This window comes from Xenopus tropicalis, chromosome 3 (assembly GCF_000004195.4).
Source record: "Xenopus tropicalis strain Nigerian chromosome 3, UCB_Xtro_10.0, whole genome shotgun sequence".
NCBI classification, from domain to species: Eukaryota; Metazoa; Chordata; class Amphibia; order Anura; family Pipidae; genus Xenopus; species Xenopus tropicalis.
The window spans coordinates 126,916,337-126,926,207 of NC_030679.2; positions in this window are offsets into that span (position 1 = coordinate 126,916,337).

The window sequence follows — 9,871 nt, forward strand, 5'->3', positions numbered from 1 at the left end:
TGCTGTTTGATAGTTTCAGCAGCCAGTAGAGGGAGACCCTGTTCCATCACACTTTCCTTATGCTCTGAATAGCAGCCCAAGCAGCGCAGTCTGACTGAACAGGGGTTGGATTGGACACATAAGAAAGGAATGACAATTGTAACAGCCAGGGTTGGACTGGCCTTCCCAGGGTCAGACTGAGCCGACACCGGGAAAAAACCCAGTGGGCCCTGGCCCAGCCCTGGGTTATCCACCTCGGGGCCCCCAACCCTGTCTTAGACCGTTCCCCCCCACACACACAGTTGCGTCTTGGAGCTCACTTGCGTGTGTGTTTGGGGGGGGGGGGGGGCGGTGTAAGGTCTAAGACTGGGGTGAGGGCCCCTAGATAACCCAGCCCGACACTGGCCCTTCCAGGGTACCAGAGGATCTACTGATGGGCCCTGCTATGGGCAATTGTTTCCATTACAGGTCTTTAGGCAAACTCTGAGTGTGGCCATTGATGTCAGGTTCTCTGAATGGTGGGCCCAAGGAAGCCCCATTGTACACTGGCAGCTGAACTGTATTACTATAACTTTCAACCTGTATCACTTTGCCTGCTTCATTTATAAGATTTACTTGGAGATGGTTGTGATGAGTTGGATAGGAAGGGTTGCCACTGCAGAGTGAGAAAAGGTGTCCTTAACTGGCAGATATTGACGGTCAGTTATCACTTTTGAGTCAGTAGCATGTTGCCCCAAGCAAGTGCAAAATAATGCCTCATGGACTGAGGGTTCAGTGCTTGATCAGGCAGGTTGGTATATCGTATTGAGTACTGCACAGCCCCCCAAATTATCTGGCCTTTGTTTCAATGGGCAAAATATTGGATCAGCCTGATTTAGCCCCAAGATCTTACTGTAAGGCCAACTTAAAGATGTTTATGGCTTCCAATAGACCTTGGCAACAGAATAGCATTAATAACTTAGACCAAAAAATGATTAAGACCCCCACCATGTGCTTTAGACAGTGCATTTCTCCTAGGCCTCCATCGGAAAAGGTTACAGGCTGATAGGGGCATTTATTTGGCCAATTAGAAAGGTGTTTAAAACAAGCCATGTGCCGTGGCTCCCTTTCTTTAATCACATGGACTTAATGTATCTATTCTGGGAAGAATTATTTCTAAATAAGCTTTTTAAGGGTTTATTTTTCCCTGTGTAATTTTCATGGGTAGAAATGAATAAATAAACATAGATAATGATGTTTTCAAGTGTAATTTTCCCTTTCAGATGAATACAACAGTGCGTATACTAAATGTGTTGTTTTTGAGCGTTTCCCCCTTCCGGTAAACACAAGACTTCTTTATAATGGGTTTGGGTTCGTGAGGTTTCTCTGCAGTCTCTGGAAAACTTTGCTGCTATTTTTACTCTTATTCCCACTATCCAAGGACGTGATACACTCATAGAGGCATAAGTTCTGCAGAACCCGGGCGTGTTATTGTCGGGCTCTCTGAGATTCCACTGTACAGCGTTTGTGTTTTGGGATTCCTGATATTCACAAAGCTCATTTTACTTAGGAAAAGTGATTGATTCCTAGGTAAAGCACACCCAGCAACGAAACCTTGTCATTTGATTGCTATTCCATGTGTGACTTGCATAATATGCATGATTATTCTCTATAGTTTAGTGTGAGTTTAGTGTTAGTTTGAGTGACTTCGTGTCCTGTCCTATAGATTCATGAAAGCCCAGCCTCAAATCTAGTCATTATAGGTACTAGAGATTCCCACTGTAAGGAGGTTACCCAAATGCTGAACCTCAAAGGCACGCCCCAACCTGAAACACAGTGCAGGCGAAAGCCAAGGCTATCCCAGTGGGCTCATTAGAATGGAACATGTCCACCTCAAGGTGGTCCTACATGGAGAAATATGGTCAAGCATTTTGGTCAGCTTAACTGCCTAAAAATATCTGTCTGTCGGTCCAGATGGAAGCTTCAACCTGCTAATGGCTCTTATCAGCATGTGTGTATGTGCCTAAGGGGACCAAACCTAGAAATGCTGGGGCTACATCTTCCTCACATGTCTCTCGAGATCTGTGGACCAAGCTTGGCCATCAACATTTTTGCCAAATTGTGTTGGGCAGTCAGTTGAGTAAACCAAGAAGCGTTTAACAGCCACCTTGAGGACTTTAGGTAGAGGTGAAATCTTTCTATTATGGTGACTATGTTCCTTTAACCGACCCATGTTGATGTTGCAGAAGAAGCAGAATAACAATTGAGTGGAATGGTGGCTGGCAGATCAATCAGCTATTCTCAGGGGGCTCATCATGACAACTCTGAGAGAATGGCTGAATTTGATGAGTGCTACGTGATAGGGACCATTCTAAGTACAGCTTAGGGAGAGGATTCTAGGAACTGCCTGATTGTTACAGTAATAAAATACATGGGATACACGCTAGGAAAACTAAACTAACAGTAAATAAGGCAAATAGTTTTTTTAAATTACAATAGTGTTTTCCTTAGAGTAAGGGTGGATTTCAAATTTGAAACCCTTTTTGTCCTTTTTTTCCATGGATACATGACCCCCCAATTAAGTTTTGCCCCATGAAATAACCAGTTTCAGGAAGAACTAGTAACATGATGTACAATATCAGTGCTAGTTAAATATCAGTGCTAGTTTTCTCACTGCACACATCCAATGAGGTTCCTCAATCTGGGGCCCAGTCCAGCAGTTGATAAGTACTATGGACCATGCATTTATCATAGAGGTTTGACTGGTGGATTAGGCTGGAGAAATGCCAGCTAGCTATGACCAGCACTGGGCCAAGCATCCTCGCCCAGTCCCCTCAAATGTGTGCTGACAACAGGGGGGTGGGCAACTTGAGAAGCAATAGGTAGGGTGGCAAATTGAGGAGCAGCCGGTGGGGGTGGGGGAACATAGGACAAGACTAGGGGTGCAGAAGGGGTACCTAGCCCCCTCCCCCCGCTGCACCAGAAGCCCCTAGTTCCTAGTTTGCACTGTTTAACTAACCCCTCTGTGTCACCATCATGAGACACCTCTCCAGGGCAGCAGATTCTGTAATGGTGATGGTAACCCCATTATCTGTAAACTAGTGCCATTAACTCATTGTTTTGTCCCACAAACTGCATCAGGCTGATGTCCCACAGAGCATTTTAGTTGCCCGTGATAGGAGTCGCTGGTGGAAAGCCCTTTGCATTGCTTCTGTTTTCCATGCAGGAGGAAACTTCACAAAACTTCGGAATACCAAATCCACCGGCGACTCCTATTGTTGCTATTGGAAAGGCATTTCGGAGTGGTTAGTCGACATGATAGCTGAGATCTATCGTGGGCAACTAAACCAAACTGTCAACCCCTCACTGCTCTTCAGTACTGCTCTTGCACATATACCAGATGACTTATGTTAACTTTAGCTGAGGCCAAGAGCTATAATGATGCAAAACTGGGGCCCCAAATGCTCTGGTTAAAATAAAACTAACAGCTTCCAAAAGCAAAACAAAAGAAGGGCCACAGATTAGGAAACCTGCGGCATACCATCTTACCCTGCTGCACCTGCTATCCCACAGCCACAGTCTCTTCCCAGAGGCTATTATCCCACTGCTACTATAGGCACCATCTCTCCCTACTATACCTGCTATCCCACAGCCCCAGTCCCTTCCCAGAGGCTATTATCCCCCCACTGCTACTATAGGCACCATCTCTCCCTACTATACCTGCTATCCCACAGCCACAGTCCCTTCCCAGAGGCTATTATCCCCCCCACTGCTACTATAGGCACCATCTCTCCCTACTATACCTGCTATCCCACAGCCACAGTCCCTTCCCAGGGGCTATTATCCCCCCACTGTTACTATAGGCACCATCTCTCCCTACTATACCTGCTATCCCACAGCCCCAGTCCCTTCCCAGAGGCTATTATCCCACTGCTACTATAGGCACCATCTCTCCCTACTATACCTGCTATCCCACAGCCACAGTCCCTTCCCAGAGGCTATTATCCCCCCACTGCTACTATAGGCACCATCTCTCCCTACTATACCTGCTATCCCACAGCCACAGTCCCTTCCCAGAGGCTATTATCCCCCCACTGCTACTATAGGCACCATCTCTCCCTACTATACCTGCTATCCCACAGCCACAGTCCCTTCCCAGAGGCTATTATCCCCCCACTGCTACTATAGGCACCATCTCTCCCTACTATACCTGCTATCCCACAGCCACAGTCCCTTCCCAGAGGCTATTATCCCCACTGCTACTATAGGCACCATCTCTCCCTACTATACCTGCTATCCCACAGCCACAGTCCCTTCCCAGAGGCTATTATCCCACTGCTACTATAGGCACCATCTCTCCCTACTATACCTGCTATCCCACAGCCACAGTCCCTTCCCAGAGGCTATTATCCCCCCCACTGCTACTATAGGCACCATCTCTCCCTACTATACCTGCTATCCCTCAGCCACAGTCCCTTCCCAGAGGCTATTATCCCACTGCTACTATAGGCACCATCTCTCCCTACTATACCTGCTATCCCACAGCCCCAGTCCCTTCCCAGAGGCTATTATCCCCACTGCTACTATAGGCACCATCTCTCCCTACTATACCTGCTATCCCACAGTCCCTTCCCAGAGGCTATTATCCCCCCACTGCTACTATAGGCACCATCCAAGCAATCTTTATGGCAGCTTTCACACATATGGAAAAGACTCTTTGCCTCTGACATTAACTTACATAAATGCCAGCAGTTGTAAATACGCAAGTGTGACAGGCCTGCATGGTTTCCCAGTAAGTGCTTCTCTGCAGGGCGCTGTGCCCGTTCAAATGCGGTGCCCGTTCGTAGAAGCGACAGTCTAAATCTTTCCTGCACTTTCAAGTCGCAGTGCTGTAAGGCTTTCCTGTATTTTAGAACAAGCAGTCCAAGAGGCTGATAAGTGCAGGAGCATACCCATCTGTCTGTTTATAGTCTGACTCCCACCCCCCCAGCTTGGCGTCTCCATCCATAAAACAATAGAGGAAGCTCACTGGGTCCAAGGTCTTTCTGTCGGGGAATCCACTCTGCCCTTCCTGAGCAGCAGCTGCCAGTACAATTCCCCACTCAGCACCTCGTAACCCGCTCACTGCTGGCACACACGTATACACTCCAAGGAGAATAATAGGTGATGGCACCAGTGATCCAAACAATAATGAGGGTACCCAGACTGGTTCATCTGTTCCTATTACAGGAACTGCTCTGTGTTTAGTAAAGTCTTACTGTAAAATAGACATATATTCATAGCTCTGTGTATAATACTAGGGGTAGGCAGTAAAGGCACGTGCCTAGGGCACAACAGTGGACAAGGAGCTAGGCACATACCTCTTCTGCCTATCCCTAGCCTGAGCCCTTGTTCCCCCACTGCCTGCATTACCTCCCTTCCCTAGTCTTTACCAAGGCCCTATGCACTAGTTTGGGGTGTGTGGGTTGGCCGGCTGGGCTGCTTAGGGCGCCCCGACTGACTGGGCTTGGCACTAATAATACAGATACAGCCTCTACTTGGTGTATAATACAAATATAGCGACTGCTTTGTATATACTGTATTAATTTTACCTGCTCTGTGTGTAAAATACATATATACTCGCTACTCTGTATATAATCTATATACATTTACTGTTCTGTGTATTATACACATGGCTCAGTGTATAATGCAGATTTACCTACTGCCCTGTACTGCAGTGCTTTTGCCAAAAGGCAAATTGAGAACCTTGCTTAGGTGGCACTTAAGGCGGCCAGACACGGGTTAATTAAACCTACTGATTCCGGTTCTTCAGACTGATTTGGCAGCTTATCTGGCTTTGTATAGGACCTTCTGACAGGCCTCCCCCACCGATATCTGACCAAAAATCTTCCAGACGTCGATCAGAAAGGCTTGATTTTTCTGTTGGATCGAGGACCGCATCAATGAGCTCAAACATATTTGTATCCACTTCATTGTAGTGTGATCATTTGCACCATATAACCCACCCAAGGTGGGCATATCAGGTGAAAGATTGGTGAGGTCACCAAACGAGCGAATCTTGCCTGCATCCAGTCACCCTTGGTAATTTTAAAGGCACTTGTTACAAGTGATTTGGCTGGAAACTTGGTCTGTTTTTTCTAGCTATCTATGACCAGTTGCTTACAGGCATCAAAATAAATAATTTAGGGTGGTTTTGACTGGGCTACTTAAAAATGCAGCAATCAGATTTCTTGAAATCACCCCATATGCCATTGTGTGGGGCCGCAAATAAAAGGAACACAATGAGAAGTGCGTGCAGGGGTGGCCACAAGTAAAAGGAACATGATGCAATGGCACAGGATGGGGGGCAAGCTAATGGTCTAGCGGTGTCTAGAGGTGTTTATGACTGGGTTGGGGGGTCCCTGAGGTGGCAGCATCTGTGGGCCCCAGACACCCCAGCCCAACACTGGGCAAAGTGTCTTCAGCCTAGTGTCAGGGAGAATGCACATATCAGTGCCAAAGGAGATGCCACATACCAGTGTAGGAACCATAATGCTCTCATTACAAAGCATGCTGGGAAGCTTACGGTGCCCAGAGACCCAGAATGCTATTGTATGAATGTCCAGCAGAACAAAAGAGATAAAATACCTGAGCCAAGTGCTAAAATGAGAAAAACAAATTCCGCCAAGATACGAATGGCAAATTTGCCTGGCTGTTATTGCACCCGTGCCATATATGTTTCCTGAGGTGTACTAAAGACTAGTGCCAGGTTAAACGCCACATGTATCAACGGGTGATTAGGAGATTCTTATGGTGGAAAACTGAAATGATTATGAGAAACCATTTTACAGTGTTGTCTTTTGCAATGGCTATATGTGGCACAATTCTGCCAGCAAAGGTTTTACAGGACAAATGGCATATATTAGCAGCATAATATGGCATAAATTACGTGGCACAGCTATAGGGGTCCTGCGGGGTCACCCATGATTTTTAGCACAATTTTGGCTTGGGTTCCCAAACATTACACTGCTAAAGTGCAATGTACTAACATTACTTTGGCCGACAGCTCTTACATACGTGTAAATAGCGCCAGCTATCGCCATATTAATGGGAACTTTGCATTTGTGTGCCAGGGGAGGAGGCTAAAATAGGTGGTTTTCCACTGGAGGACTGTTGGGGATGCCAAGCTTTCCTAAATCTTCCCTGTTCTCCACCTATTTTGAGACATTGCTACAATGATGATAGAACATCAGAATGTATCTTACAGACGCCATAGTGCCTGCCCGTGCATGGGCTGAGCTGGCTGTACGTGAGGACAGAGAGGCCTGTGTTATTGTTGATATTCTGGTTAAACATAACTACTCCCATCCCTCGTGGCATGTAAACACTTTATGTTGGCTGCATCCTGATCCACCTCTTTGTTCTATATTTAGCCTGTCTTCCCCCTGGCCCCCCAGGTGGCACAAGTACTATCTGCAAGAGGTGTTAGGAATTTACAAAGGATTCTCCCTGGAAATGTCTCATAAGCTGGCCATACACGCACCGATAATATCGTACGAAACCTCATTTTGTACGATATTCGGTGCGTGTATGCATGGGCGTCCGCAGAAAATTTTCCAAGGGGGGGCAAGTAAGCTAGCATCATCCTGCAACAGATAAATATATATATTTTTTTTTTTTTTTTGCAGGATGATACTAGGGGAGGCTAAATATGGCCCATACACAGACTGACCTACAGCTAATGTGACACTTAGTGGATTCGCTGCTGACGTAAAAAGTTAACCTCCCAACTACCTCTTGCCGTTCCCACTGACTCCCAGTGATACTGTACAAAAGTGCGGGTGGGGGTGCTTTTTTTTTTTACCCTAAAATGTTTAGTATTAGTAGTAAAAGTATTCATACGCGCACTTCTGTTAGGGGATCTGCAAACATTTGTGTTTGTGATCAGTTAGCTTAAAGGGGTAGTTCGCATTCGAATTCACTTTTATTTTTAATGGTTTTTCAGTTATTTAGCTTTTTGTTCAGCAGCTCTCCATTTGGTATTTCAGCAGCTATCTGGTTGCTAGGGTCTTATTTACCCTAGCAACCAGGTAGTGATTTAAACAAGAGATGGGAATATGAATAGTTAAGGGGCCTACTTGGAAAAATAAGTAATACAAAATTATAATAATAATAAAATTGTAGCCTCACAGAGCAATATTTTTTGGCCCCCATTTGAAATCTGTATAGAGGCAGAAGAGAAAGGCAAATTATTCAAAAAAATTAATTAGGAAGACCAATTGCAAAGTTGCTAGGAATAGGCCATTTTATAACATACTAAAGGTTAACTTAAAAATGAACCACCCCTTTAGATGTGTTTATGTTAGTTTTATAGCAAGAAAGGCAGTGGGTACTGACTCCCCATTATATACAGTGAGACGCAGTCCGTATTTACAAACCCAGCACATTATATACAGTGAGACGCAGTCTGTATTTACAAACCCAGCACATTATATACAGTGAGAAGCAGTGGGTACAGATGGCAGATATTCAGGCCCTGGCACTATAACACTGGCACTGATACACAACATTGGCCCCACTGTAACTTACTATAAATGAACAAAACAATGACAAAAAAAAAAAAAAATAGTAAGTGCAAAAAACAACAACACATATATAAACACACAATGAGCTTTTTCAGAGGGAAAGAGTTAACTTACCCTCCATGTGTTAGGGTAGGGGATAGATTATATATTATTATAGATGTCAGGTCAGGCAAAAAACAATTTAATGTCAGCTAGTGATTCTTTAGAACTGTATAGTACCTGGGTATAGTGCCTGGGTATAGTGCCTGGGTATAGTGCCTGGGTATAGTGCCTGGGTATAGTGCCTGTGTATAGTACCTGTGTATAGTGCCTGTGTATAGTACCTGGGTATAGTACCTGTGTATAGTGCCTGTGTATAGTACCTGGGTATAGTACCTGGGTATAGTGCCTGTGTATAGTACCTGGGTATAGTACCTGGGTATAGTGCCTGTGTATAGTACCTGTGTATAGTGCCTGTGTATAGTACCTGGGTATAGTACCTGGGTATAGTGCCTGGGTATAGTACCTGTGGGATGAAAACTGCAGCAAAAGTTGAGAGTTGGTTCTTAGGTAAAGTTACAGGGGCAGATTCTTCTTTTCAGTCTTTATTTCTGTTTCCAGTTTGCAAAATCTCCCGATCCCTGTGTGCATGTGTGCTCTGATTGGTCAATTTTACTGTCTGTCAAGGAAGCTGTGCTCTGATTGGAGAATCCACAAGAAGAAAGATCCAATCGGAGCACAGCAAAAACGGGCTTGAGGGGACTGCAGAAACGGAGTAAGGTTTTTGTTTTTTTTGCTACTTTTCCAGGGGGGGGCAAGTGCCCCCTCTTGCCCCCTTCTGTGGACGCCCATGCGTGTATGGCATGTCGGCGAGTCGACCGATATTGCAGGAAGCTGCTGAAATCGGTTGACTCGCCGATTGGCCAGGTTAGAAAATTTTGATCGGGCGCCATAGAAGGCGTCTGACCAAAATCTGCCGTCAGGGCTGAATCGGCAGAAGGAGGTAGAAATCCTATTGTTTCTACCTCCTTATCTGCTGTCTCAGCCCTGAACGGTGTGTGGCGGATCTGACGATGTTTTGTGCGACCGATGGCCGCACGAAACATCGTCAGATCGCCACATGTGTGGCCAGCTTTAGGATAAGGCAGAATAGGGTCCCTAGAATCACCATATTCAGGGTGATAATGTTGCTAAAAATGCCTAGCAATTGCTAGATATTTCCGTTATATATATAGGGATGCCCCCCCCCCCATGACCCACCAGTGGTTCAGCCTACTCTGATGAAGAACAGTAGAACCTTGGAATTAGAATTAGCCCTCCCAGAGCAAAATGCCCCCCTTTCCCCCTTATGAGCTGCATCTAATACTCCC